Source organism: Bemisia tabaci, chromosome 2, assembly GCF_918797505.1.
Source record: "Bemisia tabaci chromosome 2, PGI_BMITA_v3".
In the NCBI taxonomy this organism is placed as follows: domain Eukaryota; kingdom Metazoa; phylum Arthropoda; class Insecta; order Hemiptera; family Aleyrodidae; genus Bemisia; species Bemisia tabaci.
In genome coordinates, this window is record NC_092794.1 from 29,982,572 (window position 1) to 29,999,641 (window position 17,070).

Sequence of the window (17,070 nt, forward strand, 5' to 3'; positions counted from 1 at the left end):
TAAGAAAGTATGAGGAGAGAAAGTAATGCGAATGAATGCAAACAGAAAGCTTTAAAAAATCTTGAAACTGGAAAGGCACTTTTCATAGCTTTTTAACTGAAACATTCGCATGGTTCAGCAGTGAAATTGATGATGAAATTTCAAGTGCAGGTACTTAAATACATATTTTTTTCATAATTCGTACTGGATTATATAGCCCATGCAAACTTGTTGATCATATCATAATATCAAAAATTAACGTGAAATGGACCCGATTGGGCAGGTGCTATCTGCCCCGTTCAAATCTTCATTACTTCATACACTTCATCCTATAATGAGTAAGTGTTCTGTATTGTTTTGCAAGTCTAAAAAAAAAATTTTGTAAGTCACCCCAAATGGTTCAAATGGATAACTTCATTTTGGGGGGGGGGGGGGGGGGGGGGGCTGGAAAAATGGTATCCTTCCACTTCGCGATCGATAAATTCTGACAATGCCAACTAGTCCAGTCATTCTAGCTTTTTACCTCGGACAAATTAGCAAAAACTTTTCCTTTGGTATATAGGGTCTCTAGGTACTCAATAAGACAGGAAAAAAAATTTACCAAAAAATTCCACCGGGAAAGTGGTCAAATCGCAGTTTTTCAAAATGGCGGCTTACGACGATTTTCAAAGAGGACGTACATACGGTTTTACCTTTATAACCCAAAAATAATGCGTCATACAAAAAAATTGCAAGAGATCAGATCGAAAGATCATAAAATTTTGTTTAAGAATCATATACAAAATTTGGGCTTTTCTTATTTTTTTCTTTCCGAATTTTACTATTTGAAAACAACAACCGGCAAAGTCTGCTGAAAATTCACGATTTTTCGCGTTCTTGACCAATTTTAGGTCAAAATAATGAATTTAAGGTTAAAAAAAACGACACCACTGAAAAGTACGCTAAATTTAACGTAAGTATACTTATTCATTTTAACTTTTCATCTTTTATGACATCATTGTGAGACGAATCATTCAAAAGCATGAAGTCAATATTCAACAAAAAATTCAGCTGTTTTTTTCCGTTTCCAGCGCTTTTGATCAATTATTTTTCGACAGAAGTATAACTTATATATCGACGGTGAAAGTCGGCAATCACATAACTCGGTTTGCGACGTCGCAGACTACCTGTCATACTTTATTTTTTAAATGGAGAACTACTCAACGGCAATTCTTTAAAACTGTCATGATATTTCTTCTCAATGCGAAGACAATTCTGCAAAAACTTCAATAAATAATATCAATTTGTTCTCCTTTAAAAAAATGACGTAGAGGCGGAGATTTTCGGACACCGCAAACGAGTTATGTGATTGCCGACTTTCACCGTCGATATACTTTTTAGAAAGGTAATAAAATTTGCAAGACAAATAACACTCTGGTTTTCATTTAAATTTTACGACATGTGCCTGAAAAGCGTATATAAGGGAAGTACGCTAAAAACTGATTTCTCCAGAAATTTCAGAATTTGAACGATTTTTGGCATTTTGACAGTTGGAAACTGAGGATACGATTCAACAATGGTAATCATTGTTTAGAGCATAAAATTTCCGACAAATTGCATACCTGAAATTACTGGTTCGAATTTTTTAAAGAGGGTTAGATATGGCATTAAAGTTGTCTATTGGAAAACCCGGCTGCTCGGTTTTCAACCACTTTCTTAACCTATACTCAAAATTTTTAAGTTTAGTAATTTTTGTTTGAAGTAAATTTTATGGTACCAATGTAATAGCACATGAAAGTTAAAAAAATGTCCATGAATAAATTTTTGAAGGTATTTAAGTGTACTTACAAGCCAATTTTTGAGACGGTGAAAATTTACAAATTATTCAATAACAAGGCTTTTTCTCAGGTCTTTGTGGTTTTTCATGGCTGCAAACAATTTTTTTCATCAAACCACGGTAATCATCAAAAAGCTGATAAAATTTCATGTAAGAAAAGTACCTTTATTTGTATTTTGGCGTCTTTCATGAAAATGTGGAGGCAATGTTGAAAAAATTTGCAATTTGCCTGAAAAAAATTTTCCCGCGATTTTTCTTATTTTTTACGTGTTAAAAGGAGTTTAAGAAAAAAAACAAGGTAAGAAATGAAAAGCTCATAAAATTTCCTATAACATAGGGCTATTGAAGTTTGCCGTAAAGTCTTTGTGAGGGGTCCTAGCAGCCTAGCACTGAATTTTGGTTTAAAAAAAGTTTAAAAAAAATGGATGAAATTTAATTTTTTAGTTATTTTTGAGATTTTATCGCTTTAAAATGAGCTTTAAAGTTAAAATGAATGATGCAACTGAAAAGTACGTTAAATTTCGGTCTAGGCAAATGTGTTTAATATCCTTTTAGGTAATTATATTTGCCGGTAGGATAATTTCTTCTGGGATCAAAACGGACGCTTTTCTGAAAAAAGTCCATTTGTAGCTCCATTTTCCTAATTTTTAATCATTTAATTTAGAGGGGTTTGATCAAAAAACCACTGTTACCACGTAAAAGTACATAAAATTTACAATAAGATTAGGTACCTTGTTTCAAAAATTTCGATATTTTTTGTGTTTGACACGGCTTTATTTAAAATTGTCAAAAATGGCAATATTTACAGAAAGTTGATTTTCTATGCAAAGAACCATCCCTTTATTGGATTGGGCTGTATAATGAAGGCAGCTCGGGGAGCGGGTCTTTTCGCGTTGGAGGAATCAATACTAACACTAATAATTATAATAAATTCAATACAACATTGAAAGTTTGGAACCTTTGGGCGGTCAACTCTTGCGTAAGCGCAAATAAGGATTAAAACGCGAGTACAGGTGTCAATGCGGGAAGGGGATGTCAACAGGGGAGACGAGTAGCACCTGTGCTTTAGGTGACGTAACACAGGCTCGTGTGACTTTATGCCCGGCTTTTCTTTTGAATGAAAAGTTCATTAATTGAAAGTTTACCGACCTACCTCCTGTCGTCTGCTTTTCGATCGCTACGAGAAAGGAATCGAACTCAATCTTCAACGGGTGAGTAAAGTCAAAGTATTGAATCTACTTCTACATTTTTCTAAAATCTGTGATTTGTTATAATAAGTCCAGAATGAACCTTTCAATATATTCAATAAGTATGCGGGCCTGCTTGCCTGTGTTGTTTACTAAATAAGATGTGAGATCTGGTTCACCGAGATCAGGAAACCTGTGTTGCTAAAGCCAATTGTAAATCAATGAAACATGTTAGCAAAAAGGAAGCGGAAAATGAAGATAATTAGTAATTCAAATAGTCCTTTCTGAAATGGCTTAACTGATGTAAGAATGAAAAATTCCCCTCTTTTTCCTCCACCGGATTATCAATCCATCTATCATTGCAACAGGGAAACAATGAATCGATTCTGATGCGTAGTAAAAGAGAATAGGTAAGGGTTTTCGAGAACTCGTTGGCTTTGAATCTCAACTAAGAACTGAAAGTAATGACATATTGTGAGGAAGTAAATTTTCAAAACAACTTGAGTATGAAAGTTTAAAAGGCCGTTTTCTCTGGCATTGCCTCTATAATTTTGTTGCATCTTGGAGAGTAGGTATTCTTCGATGAGGTAAAATAGTGCGTGTCATCCTCAGCTTATGAGAGCATTTCGACATTTCGACAAAAATTATATAAATTATATGAAGCCTCATGGTGGAAAGAAAGTTCCAACTCACATGTTGATGCTTAAAAATTGGATTTTATCAGTGAATTTTTCACAGAATTTATTTCAAACCTAGATTTAGTTGAAGTCACTAATATGTCGATTTTTTCGAAAACTGCTCTTATGCGTCTTTTCCTTCAAGCCTCTCAATTACTTTTTTACCCTTTCTTATTAACTTTTTATGTCATCAAACCGAAACCGACAAACTTTGGTAAAAATACTGGGTAATACTTAGTGTCTTGAAAATAAGTCGATAAACAGGTATTTTACAAATTAGGGCCGCCATCTTTTTTCCGCCATCTTCTTGCCGACATCTTGAATTTTGATTTTGACTACAATTAATATCAAATTTAAAATGTACAGGTCAAAATACCAGGGTATGCTGAGTTTCATGAAAATCCGCCGATAAACAAGTAGTTTCCAAATTATGGGCGCCATCTTTAATTTTTAAAAATTATGGCCACCACCTTCTTCCCGCCATCTTTGATTTCAATTCTGGTTAGAACCGACATCGAATTCAAATTCTCTAGGTCAAAATATAGGGTTTTACTAAGTTTCATGCAAATCAGTCGATAAACTGGTATCTAACAAATTACTGCCGCCATCTTTTTTTCCGCCATCTTGAATTTTGATTCAGACTGAAAGTAACGTCAAATTCGAATTTCCTAGGTCAGTATACCGGGGCACACCAAATTTCATGAAAATCTGCCGACAAATAGGTGTTTTACAGTTTTTTTCTTAGAATCGTTAGCTGCGATAGTCTAAACAGCGAACGGATCAGATAAGCCCCCCCCCCCCCCCCCCTCCCCGGTTGACCATCCCTCTAAGGTGCTTCTCCCTTTACTATGTACCATGGCTATCAAATTAATAACAAAATTTATTTCAAAAATAGTCGAATATTCGTGAAAAAGGTTCACACTGGTCGAAATTCCAGCCAAAATTTACAAAAAGTAAAAAATGTCCAATTTGACACCATTACATAGAGGCCCTATAAAGGTCTTTTACCTTCAGTTAAATTTTGATGTAGTATGTGTTTTCAAAAGAAAATTTCACGCTCTTTTCATTGGTACCAACAGTTTTGAGAGAAAAAATTCTTCCATTGCTGTATCCTAAAAGTTACAAACCAAACTTGAAATTTCAAGAAAATTCTAGCCTTTTTTTGGTGTCTGACCTCGTAGCTCGGCACCAACAAGTCAAAATTAAAAAAAACTAACATATATTCGTGAGCAGAATTTTATACTCTAAAAAAACAACAAGAATGATTTTTTTCACTGGATGCACTAGAATCACGCAAAATCGGGAAAACGGTGACGAAGTCAACAATCAATTTATGCGTTATTTCAGACGGCCGCCATTTTGTTATAAGCAATTTTGACTGTGTTCCCGAGGGGGGCTAATGGTAAACTTTTTTTGGGGGGCTCTAGACATGTTTTGGAGCGCTTTAAAACACAAGAGAAGTTTGTGCTAATTTGTCCGAGGTTAGGCCCTTTTTTTGGCTAGAATGACTGGACTAAACGTTTTGTAAGTCTAAAAGAAAATTTTGTAACTCAATTTTTAAGGGGGATACGGCTTCCCAAAATTTGGGGCCAGCCTTCCCCCCCACTTTGCGGTCGATAAATTCCGATAACACCAACGTTTTGTAAGTGCTTTGTAGCGATTTGTAAGTCCTAAAGAAAATGTTGTAACTCAATTTTTAGGTGGGAGATGGGGCTTCCTAAAATTTTTGGGTCAGCCCCTCCACTTTGCGATCGATAAATTCCAATAGGTAACGTCAATGTTTTGTAACAATTTGTAAGTCCAAAAAAAAATTTGTAACTCAATTTTTAGGGGGGGAGGGAGATGGGGCTTTTCAAAATTTTGGGGTCAGCCCCCCCCCCCCCCACTTGGCGATCGATAAATTCCGATAACGCCAATGTTTTGTAAACTCGGGCTAAAAGACGTTACCATCAGGGAACTTATGCACATGTTGGTGGCATTGTTTTTTTTTTTATCTTCCACCTGCATTTTTGTCTTTGATTGTGAAACACGCGAACTTTCGGAATGAAGAATCACGTTGCAAATGTGCGGGAAATGTCCTTAATTCCGATGATAACAAGTTTCGAAAAGTTTCGAACAACTACAATGACTACTCAAAGTGCGCCGAAAAATTCCAAAATATCACCAAAAATTTCTCGAAATTTTCACGGCCGTAAAAGCACTATCCGGCCGGTCCAAAAACCGAATCTAGCGATTATCCGGCCAGATACGGATACCCGCGAAAATCGTATCCAGCCGGAGCCGGATATCCGGAATCCAGCCGGATAATCGCCGGATGCCCGGCCCAACTCTGCAGTGGCGTGGCGTGCTTTGCGATATATCGATTGATACGCCACTTAAACTTATGAAAAAGATCGATTATCAGGGTGTTGGCAGCGAACACCTTAGTAATCGATTCTTTACCATAGCTTCAAACGGCGAGATATCGATAATCGATCATTCACGCCACGCCACTGCTGAACTCTGCTCAATGAGTCAGTTAAGTCATTTTTTTTATTGTGTCATTCGAAAGTAGTAAGTGACCAAAGCTTAGGTACAGTTTTTTTCCTAAATTTTTTTGATGACTGCAAACGGGAGAAAAGTTTATTCGAAAGTGCCAAAAATTAGGGTGGTCTAAAACGGCGTTTGAACTGCGCGCTCGTAGGTTTCGCATGTACACGTCACGATCAATACGGCGGCGGAATGCGTAGTGGAAGAATACACGGCGGCGACGCGTTGGCGGTATGTTTTTGTTGGTCAATTGTATGGAGGTTATGTCGGTTACTTTGTTTAAGATTCATATCCATTGTTCTTAATTCTCTAAGCTTTTCAATCAGAATGCGATACAGGTGTATGTAGGATATGAAACATTCACACATAACTTACTTAACCTCAAGCGAGAAATCTTGATGTCAACAACGGCGGCGTGGCGGTAGTAAGCAGGTTAATTTCGTCGCCGCCACCTTCCCGTTTATGACGCGGAGACATGGACCAAGAGAATAAATAAGGACTCCCAACTCCCTATTGAAACCTGTGTTAAAAACCGTTACCGCGCGCTTGCAACGAACCTGGCAGAGGGTGCGGTGAACTAACGCCACAATGGTCCACGATCGTACCTCTAGAATATGTTATTCCATGCAATGTTCTTTGTTTATCTACGATTTATTTAATTGTTTAGATACTTTAATACACTTTACTTTCGCAAACTAATGAAATAGTATAGATACATACCTTCTGCAGAGGTCAATGCGAAAGACTTAGATTTGAAGTATCTTATCAAAACACGAGCAAAGATGATTCAGTCAACTTCTGACGCAGAATCAAAGAGACTTGCTAATAATCAAATTAAAGGTAATGCTTGAAGTCAAGTATCTTTGATTTTGTGACACTGAGTTGATTTTTATCAGTACAACACTGTTTCTCACTAAAAAGATTTCACTTAACAGAGAAGCGCCTTCGGCTAAAAGTACAATCCTGATTCCTGCTGCACACTACATACACACTTCCTTTGGCTTTCTCAACAACAGTTGCTGCTGAGTAAAACGGTTAGAAAAAACACTTCACATTATTACCAGTTTATGTACCCGAAGACTGACGAAGATTGAAATGAAAATGGGAAACTTTTCACACTAAACTCTTCAAAGCTGCAGGACGACCACGAGGATACGAGGATCTAGAAACTTCTATGAGCACTACTGAGTGATAAGCCTAAATAGGTGGTGCATGGAAATATAAACAGGAGGACCCAATCGTCGGTTTAGTTCACTACACCCTCTGCCAGGGAGCGCTGATGTCAGCGGTAACCGGAGTTGGGGGTCCTTATTTATTCTCTTGGTCCATGGCGGAGATGCGGAGATTCACGGCGGTCGGTTCAAACACGTTTTCGAGGACCCCTGAAAAGGAAGCGTTATATCTCCGCGAAGACAATTTTTCGTGAAATTTTAACATGCGCATCGTTCCTCTCGTACCGAAAACTGTAAGATCCGACTATTTGCAGGCAAATCCCTCCCGAACTTAACTAACTCATTACCTATCTTAATTTTCAAAAAAAAAAAAAAAAAAAAAAAAAAAAAAGAAGTCTCTTCCTTCATTTCTCGCTCCGCAGTGAATTTTAGGAAATACCTATGTCCAATTTTCAACTTCATCGGGTCATTGTGCGAAATCTACCAAGGGGATTTATGGGGAATTTTGACTAAAAACTCCTTTTTATACCTATTATGTAGAATCGATTGGGCCTAAATCCAGCCGTAGATTCATTTTTTACTGGACTATTTGGCCCAACAACTCTTTATACCTCCTAGCTCCACCCCCTTGTGGTGGAACCCAGAAATTTTCAACCGTTGCCAAGTTAGAGCAAAATTCCGGGGTTTTTTGGGTCCCCCTCCTTTAAATACGAGAATGCTCCAGGGATGCTTAAGCGACTCCAGGCAATTTATTCGAAATCGATTGACTTTCCCTGATTTCTCGTGCAGCTGCACGAGAAATCAAATCTGAGGTACTTATGAAATTATGGCCCCGGACAGACGACGACGACGGGCTCTCAGGTACTCAAGAGTCGGACACTTCATTTTGCACGATCTATGATTCAAACGCGAGGATGAAAGTTGTAGATCCGTTTGGCGCCAAGTGGTCGACTTTCGTTGGACGGGTTACGCGGATAGGAGAACGCTCTGACATTGACGTCACCCATACGTCGCAAGCAGGGCAGAGGCGTTGGGAGAATAAAGCGACCAGTAGAAAGGGTAAGAAAATTAACGGGATACGGCATGTTTTCTTATGAAACTTTCGCATGGAACGTATTGAATTTTATTGAGAATTTCTAAAATCAACGATTCAAATGCTTACATTGAAATTCGTAGATTCTAACTACCCGCTCGCGAAAAGGCGCAAATTCAACGTAGGTTGAATTGGGCGAACTCTTCGAGGGCAAACAATAAGATTCAAGTTGAAAAAAATAAATCCACTTTTACCTTATCTGGTTCACAGAACTTGCAAATTAGTGGAGAGAAATTGATGAAATGTTAATTTATCGTATAGGTAACGACCGCATTTACTATAGGGACGAATCTGATTCATGTAGGTATCACTGAAAAAAAGGCTTCCTTTTGAGTAAACGCGTTCACTTGGATTTTAAACTAATTCCAAGCCGGGTCCGCCTTGAAAGAAAGCACTGATGTTCTCAATATAAGCCCTCAGGATTCTCTTGAAACAAGAAAATTATTTTTTCATGACTAAAATAAACGGCATTTTAAAATAAGCGAACGTGTACTTGAATGAAGAAACCCGTTTCTTAAAATTAGTAAACGAGGACAACGCCTCCAACTCCTCAGCTTGCTTGAAAGAGAAAAACACGTTGCGTCGAAAGAATAAATCGTATTTTCTTAAAAGTATAGTAAACCGGGCGAACGCCTCCTGAGAACGTCCGTCTCTTTTCAAGTCATCAGCTTCCTTGATAAGTAAAATACGGTGAGTCAAGAGAAGAAACCAGTATCCTTAAAGTTAGTAAATGGGCTGAGCGCCTGCCGAGGGGGAAAACCAATCAGCAATACGCTCGCTGCTTCATTCCAGCCCCAAGGTGCCTCTTCAGAATAACTTAATTTAGTAATGAGGGTCAGGGTATGCAACCCACTTGATAAAATTTTGAGAAAATCGTATTTATACAAGTACCTACCTACGACAAAAGTTTCAAATCGATTGCCCCTTGAAAATAAAACGGCATGCTGGACAACCGCGCTGCATAGCTCCCGGTGCGCGCGCCGCGCAGTGCTTTCCGCGAGCCAGAGATTCGATGCCCCCGAGCAAGTGATGGAGCTCCGCCAATTTTGATGCTAAAATAGTACATGTATATACCAATTTTTTTGAAATTTTTTGTTCTTTCATGTCGTGCAAACGGATTTTCGATTTTTGCATTAGAAAAAAGTTATAAGCCAAAAACTGGAAAAAACGGAAATTTGGCGGAAAGCGCCTCATAGCTACGAGGCAGCAAACTTCAAATTCGGATTCTACGACCCAAAAATAAGGGGATAAGTAGGTAAGTACCCGTGGTGTAGTCCTTTATGTTTTTCCAGAAAAAATCTCCTAATATACCTGGACTTTCGTGAATTCTCTCTCTGTGCTGCTTTTCTATTTTGAAATCTCTGTAAATGAAAACTAAAGGGGTTAATGTGCGAGTTAATGACGCGCCTTATCAACACATTGTGTTCGAGTTCACTTCTTGTTCAATGATAAAACAGAACTTCATACGGATAATTTTCTTATTCTAGCCCCGAAATACCGAAATCGACTTTTTTCCGGCAGCTGACAGACAGAGTAGTTTTTTTTGGTTTAAATGACTCGGTAGACACTCTACTTTATAATTTGAAGAGTTTTCGCTTTCGACTCGTCCAAAAATTTATCCTCGTTCCGGCAAACCGTGCCCGGAGAATGTTTCGAACAATCGACGAAATCGCTCGATGTGGCCACTTTGAAGGGAAAGGGGGCATTTTAAAAGTGGCAAGGTTTTTAATATTTTTCTTGTAAAGCATATTAAAAAATGTGCTATTTCAGACAATTTTAAATCCCTAACAACAATTTAAAAGTAGCAAAAAGACACACCATGCGGGGAATGTTTAGGGAAAATCGTACCTACGACGAGGCCACTTTAAGGGGAGAGGGCATTTTAAAATAGGTGATGTACATTTTGTTATTTTTCTCGTAAAGTACTTTAAAAATTGTGTTACCTCAAAAAATTTCAAAGCCGTAGCAACATTTTAAAGATGGAAAAATAATTCGCAAAATGACGGGAAAACGCGTCTTCGCGCGTCACGCTCGCAACTTTAGGCTCTTTGAGGCGCATTATAAATTTTTTGTTCCCCATTTTTATTTTCCCCCGTTATTTCCTCTTGAAATAGAACCATCTGCAGGGTTCTGCACTTTATATCTCCGTATAAATTCAAAAATAAGGCCACCCTAGAGGGGGTTAGGTTCGTAAACTGTAGGTCCCAGGTTCAAATCCTGATACCTACATAGGCAACGATTTGCCGGTCGATATAGAGTCGTCATTCTGCCGCGTGGAGTCTTTGACGCTTGCAGAGATGCAATTGAATAGTTTTTATCGTTAAATATTCGATAAATTTATCCTTTTTTTCTATTAATGATTCTGCATACATCGATGTGACCGTTTAATACATTTAAAACAACAGGCTTGAAATAAGTAAACGCGCCTGGGAGTAATGCAAAAGCTATATATTCCGGCCGGACTCTCGGCCGATTACCAATTTTAAAACAACCGTCAGCTTGTTACGAGTAAACGCGCTCGGGAGATACGCAACTGTTTCCTGATCTAAGGTGAACGGTTGACTTAAATCAACACCACAGATACCCTTTTCAAGCCGTAAGTGATTACTTGATTTTAGGAAATATTGTCGCGTCTCGGAATGTTTGTACTTTTAAGTAAACGTTTTTTCACTCCACATACACGTGGAGTGCAGGTTTGAGGTAACGCATATACTTGATCGTGTAGTGGTAGTTCATCTTTGCAGCCCGTGGCTTGGACACGTGACCCCTTCTCCAGATCCTCCATGTTGGATTCGCCCCTCTGTCAATGTACGTTTTCATGTAGCATCATCGTGTGGTCTTCAATGAAAGACATTATTCTTGTCCTCTCTGACACGCAGTGTTTATCATTTACAATCCCACAAACATGAAATGGCGCAATCGGTAATCGATCGGTAATCACGCAGTTCTGTTCCTTAATTTTCAATCAGTAATTCGCGAACTCGAACTCCTCCGTTAGCATCAGTACCGCGTCCGCGTGTGATTCACTACACACCTGAATCTAGGCACACGATGGAATTGCTGCCACCACCCTCTCACCTGCTTTCATTCGAAGGTAATGTTTCTGAAAACTTTAAATGTTGGAAGGAAGACTTCCAGATCTATCTGCAGGCCTCAGGGACCGAAAACAGAGAGCCAAATGTTCAAGCAGGCCTATTACTCCATATTGTTGGAAGAGAGGCACGAGAGAAATTAAAAACTCTCAACCTCACTAATGCAAAGCGAAAAGAGCCAGATCTCATACTTAAAAAGTTAGAAAACTTCTGTGTGCCGCAAACAAATGAAACGGTTGAGCGACATAAATTCTTTTCAAGAAGCCAACGAGAAGGAGAGTTACTCAGAGTACATAAAACCTTAGCAGCAACATGAAATTTTGACAACCTAAATGATAGTTTAATCAAAGACCGGCTTGTACATGGAGTACTCCATAAGAACCTTTAAAAGCAACCCCTAAGTGAACCAAAATTAGATCCAACCAAAGCGGTTGAATTATGCACCTAATACATTTGAGTTAACGATGAATCACTCCAAAATTCTTCAGTCAGAAGGGACTAAAGACATTCATGCAATCAAGACATATAACTCATCCCGAAACCAGCAACAGAACCCGTCTTCACAGCAACCACCATTCTCAAACCACCCATTTAACAACGTACAGAATCGATTCAGTCAAGCTCGCAACAACAGCAGTGGCTCTCAACGACCGCAGACCAACAGAAACAACCCCAGTGAGAAACGAAATCAGGGGAACCATCGTCAAGGAAATAGACGTCACTACACATCGAGCAGCCCCAGCCCCAACTATGGCAACACATCGAACACATACATCCAAAGAAGAGCAACTTTTTGAACTCTGTGATCATTGTGGTGATGAAACTTCGCACAACAGGTGTCCAGGTAGATCAGCTATAGGCAACAATTTTCACAGAATGGGGCATTATTCCCGCGTTTGTCATTTTGCTAGTGTGTATTATGTAAGTGAAAGTGAGAGTAATGGGGGATTCGATTGAGTCGAGTGTTCAGCAGAGATGAAGTCCTGAGCTCCGAAGGTGGGGCAATGCCGTGCTAAAAATGACCATGTTGGTAACAAGTTGGTCTAGCCCAACATGGTAGCAACAGGGTGAATGGAACCTGTTATCAACATGATATCAACATGTTATTACCATGATATCAACATGTTAGTCATGTTACCAATATGATATCATTCACTGAAAAAAAAAGTTCCAAAATGCCAAAATGCTGCAATTTAGGCGCGCTACACGTTCTTGGGCTTAATGTTCATCGCGAACACCAGAGAAGTGACGCTGAGAACCCGACAATCAAATGTTCGCCAGAATTAGGCCGCGCTGCGCCCGAGTTCCCAAGCGGTCACCCATCGAAGTACAAACTACGCCCGACGTTGCTGAATTGCAGTGATTGCCCGAGAGTAGCTGCCACTACGCCACGGACGCTCGCGTGGGAGAGGTAGCTAATTTAGCACTAACAAACGTCCCCAGATCAGGTTCGATGATTAGAAGCAATGATATTCTTGCAATTCTGTACATCATTCAGTTTCACAAGTCCAGTCAATCTGGCCCAAAAAAGGGGTCTACTTTGCGAAAATCTGAGGAGAAAAAAGTGAGAAGGATTCCTATGTAATTTTGGTCGCTGAAGCCGAATCTGATGTTTGTCAACAAAAATTTTGCCCGGACGTATAAAACATGTTTAACTCGTTGAGGCACACCGTGTATTGTATGGAGTACTGTTAATTCGACCCTTGGCTTCAGGTCAAAATTCTTACAAGGAAGCCCCTTGCAAGAGGCGATTTTTTTGTAATTACTCCCAATTTTTTTCCGTTATATAATGGAATTGCTTGTCAAATTCTGAGGTCAATTACATTTAATTGTAATTTATACATTTCTTTTTTCCCCCCTTCATTTTATTTTTTGCATGGGGAGGTCGAGGTTTTGTTGATTTTTTCGGATTTCGAATACTGTAACTTCTCTGCTCTTTGGCCGATTCTTATGAATGAGACCTCTATCAAATCGTATGTTTTAACGGAGAGTAAGGAAAAAATTGCTAAAAACACGCGAAACAATTTTTTTAGAAAATTGGACGAATCCTAGCGTGACGGTGAAATGGTTAATCGAGCGTGAGTAAAAGGGTCTCGGCGGCCGCTTGCCGGGAGCCGGGTTTTATTGTTTCTTTCGAGAAGCCGACGCTAGGGTCAGGTGCGCGGGGAAGAGAGGGGTAGGTAGATTCCTATATGTGCGCAAGTAGCTATCTGTATGAGCCACGTTTAGCAAATGGTCTAATGAGTCTCGAGGCTCATCACAGATTGCATTTACGGCTGCCCTGGCTATCAGAGCAGTGGTGCCAAATTTTGAAAAGCATAACAGGGGTGTGGAGATCTGTCAAAGCAACGTTATGAACGAAACGGAGGAGTAAAATTCTCATTCGAAGAGTGCTGGCCTGCTCAGCAATCCTCGAATTAGTTCGTTTGCTTCTGCTTATATATGCATATTTTAAATTAGCGCTGAGCATTCTTAGGTTTTTTAAAAAAAACCAAGTAACGTAGACTCTTGGTATTCACTGCACATAAACTAGAAAGCCCCAGAATGAGAAACAACTTTAAATCATAACAATTGACGGATAAATAAACTTTTTACACGCTTTGGAAAATCTCAGAAATTCGCGGTCGTCACTTTTCGGTAAGGAATTAAGGGACTCTGTTATTTTATCGAGTGGGGGGTCGAAACGATCCCAAAGGCGGTATACTACGTATACGCGCCAAAAAGTGCACATTGAATGAGGGGCGCGGGGAAGGGGCGGGGGCAGGGGATTTTTTCATGGCGGAGGGTCACTGGTACCAAGGGGGACATATACAAACCATTTTCGAAATTTGTGTTTCACTTCCAACGGCGTTACAGCGTTTTTACGCAGCAAATTTTACGAAAAACTCATCAACCCGTAAAACCACCCGTAACGCGATCGCCCATAACTTTTACCCTAACTGTTCGATTTCAAAAATCTAAAAGCCGTTTGATAGGAAATTTTACGTACTTTTAAAATAAAGATAAGTCATTTTGTCGAAAACCCCAAAATAAGTGAGATTTTGGGGGATTTTGGGGAAAAAACGTAATTTTCGGCCATTTTTTCAAGATGGCGGCCATTTCCGGGCAAAATGTTTGTTGACAAACATCAGATTCGGCTTCAGCTACCAAAATTACTTAGGAATCCGTCTCACTTTTTTCTCCTCAGATTTTCGCAAAATAAAATGCCAGATTGACTGGACTAAATAACGGATCCGAAAATGATATAAAGTAAATCAAGTGTTTAATAGAGAGGAGTACGAACAACACATGAAAAAAATAAAATAAAATATGGACGGATAAATAGTTATTAAAAATGAAAATATTAAAAACGAAATAAGATAAATAAATAATATAAATTAATGAAAAATGAATAATATTATTAATATAATTTATTACAACATATTATAATCCTTCCAAAAAAACAAAAATATGATTTTTTTACAAAATTTTGACCAAAATTATCTAAATTCACCAAAATCATTGCGGTATCTTAAACCCTAGTAATCTGCGGATTCGGCCTAGATTGTCAGTTTTACGCCTCCTGACCAGGTCTCGTTCATCGGGTCATAGATAAGGTTTTATAAAAGACAAATAAATTTTGAACCTTTCATCAAACCGCTAGACCAATATTATCCAGAAATCTTTACCTTACTTTAAATTTAAATTTATTGCATCAATCAAACTTTAAAAGTTACCCTCCTGCCTTTCAAAGTTGGCCGCCATCCTGGATTTGACGCACCCCGTTTCACCAGGGGCTTTTCTTGACACTATATTTTGAAATTTACGACTAAAATGACACAGGAAATGACACCTCACTCCACACGAGATGCTCATTTTAAATTACCCTGATTAGGGTGTTCCGTTTTTAGACAACCATCTCAAAACCTTGCTCCCCGGGCTTTTTTCCATTCCCTTTGATCCCCAAAAGACAATTTTGAAGTTTCAGCACCATAGCTGAAGTCTATAGGTACACTTTTTCCCAAAGCGATGAAAATTTTGGGAGCAATTACATTGGTTTAAATGGGGAGAAAATAGGCCGATTTGCGGAACTACGTCTCTCGGTCGTAAAATGCGCCGAAATGATGTCAAACCTGAGTGTCTCTTGAGAAATCGTCCAGAGGCCTATTTTGAATGAGAAAATTCCACTTTTGAACAAGAGATGGGGGGAGGGTGGGTCACGGCGCAGTTAGTTTGGAGGCGCTGCCCGCAGCAAAATGATAGCATTTGACAGTTTTTGATCAACCTCAAAACAGGCCCTCCGAAGCTGAGGAGGCTAATATATCTAATAAATTGTAATAAAATAATGTACGTGAGTTGTTTTCATCCCTTCAGAACTATTTTCGACCATTTACACTGTTGTCAACATTTACTAAAAACTGAAAGGAAATTAGTGTACATCATGTTCTGCACTTGAGTGATTTTGGCAACAGTGTAAATGGTCGAAATAGTTCTGAAGGGATGAAAACAACTCACGTACATTATTTTATTACAATTTATGAGATATATTAGCCTCCTCAGCTTCGGAGGGCCTGTTTTGAGGTTGATCAAAAACTGTCAAATGCTATCATTTTGCTGCGGGCAGCGCGCCTCCAAACTAACTGCGCCGTGACCCATCCTCCCCCCATCTTCGGATCAAAAGTGGAATTTTCTCATTCAAAATAGGCCTCTGGACGACTTCTCAAGAGATGGTCAGGTTTGAAATCATTTCGGCGCATTTTACGGCCGAAAAACGTAGTTCCGCGAATCTGCCTATTTTCTACCCATTTAAACCAATGTAATTGCTTCAAAAATGTTCATCGCTTTGGGGGAAAGTGTAGACTTCAGCTATGGTACTGAAACTTCAGAATTATCTTTTGGGGACCAAAAGGAATGAGAAAAAGCCCGGGGAGCAAGGTTTTGAGATGGCTGTCTAAAAACGGGACACCCTAACCCTGATGCTTGATAATCTAAGCACGGCCGCCTTTTGGAATTTTAGGCATTTTAAGGGGTATTCCGCGGTGGAGCCGTGGAACATTTTGTATGTTTTGTGTTATTCAGGCCAACCCGATGATGATATTCTTGTAGGAAAAGTCTGTCACGCAATTTGCTCCGAGTTAGCCCTCTTTCACCCGTATTTCTCCTGGACTGAACAAGAATTTGTGTCAAATTACCAGAAAAATATGGGTTTTCGAATTTTACACTAAAACGGTTGCACCCAGAGGAAAACGAATAGAAAGTTGTTTTAGAAATAATTTCCAACAACTTAACTTCCAACAAAACAACTTTCTTTGATTCCCGACAACCTCTGAAACTTGGAGAGTAGATTCGGTCTGCCGCGTGGAGCAGCACTTATATGGCCCACCGAAAGGGGTTGTCTCCTGAGAAACAAGTAAATAGAGATTTTCATCATAGCGCTCACGTAACCTGGTCGTTATTCTGCTCCCTGTTTATCACACTCCACAACGTGTAGAAACAATCGTATCGCGGGCAAGGAAATATGACTCCTGCCCTGGCCAGTACCAACT

The 17,070-nt window shown here is 39.2% G+C and overlaps 1 protein-coding gene across 25 annotated transcripts in view; it reads right to left on the reverse strand.

Annotated features, from left to right (window-relative positions):
• kermit (PDZ domain-containing protein GIPC-like protein kermit) overlaps positions 1-17,070 on the reverse strand; it is a 167,266-nt gene that overhangs the window by 116,694 nt on the left and 33,502 nt on the right. The window lies entirely within an intron of this gene.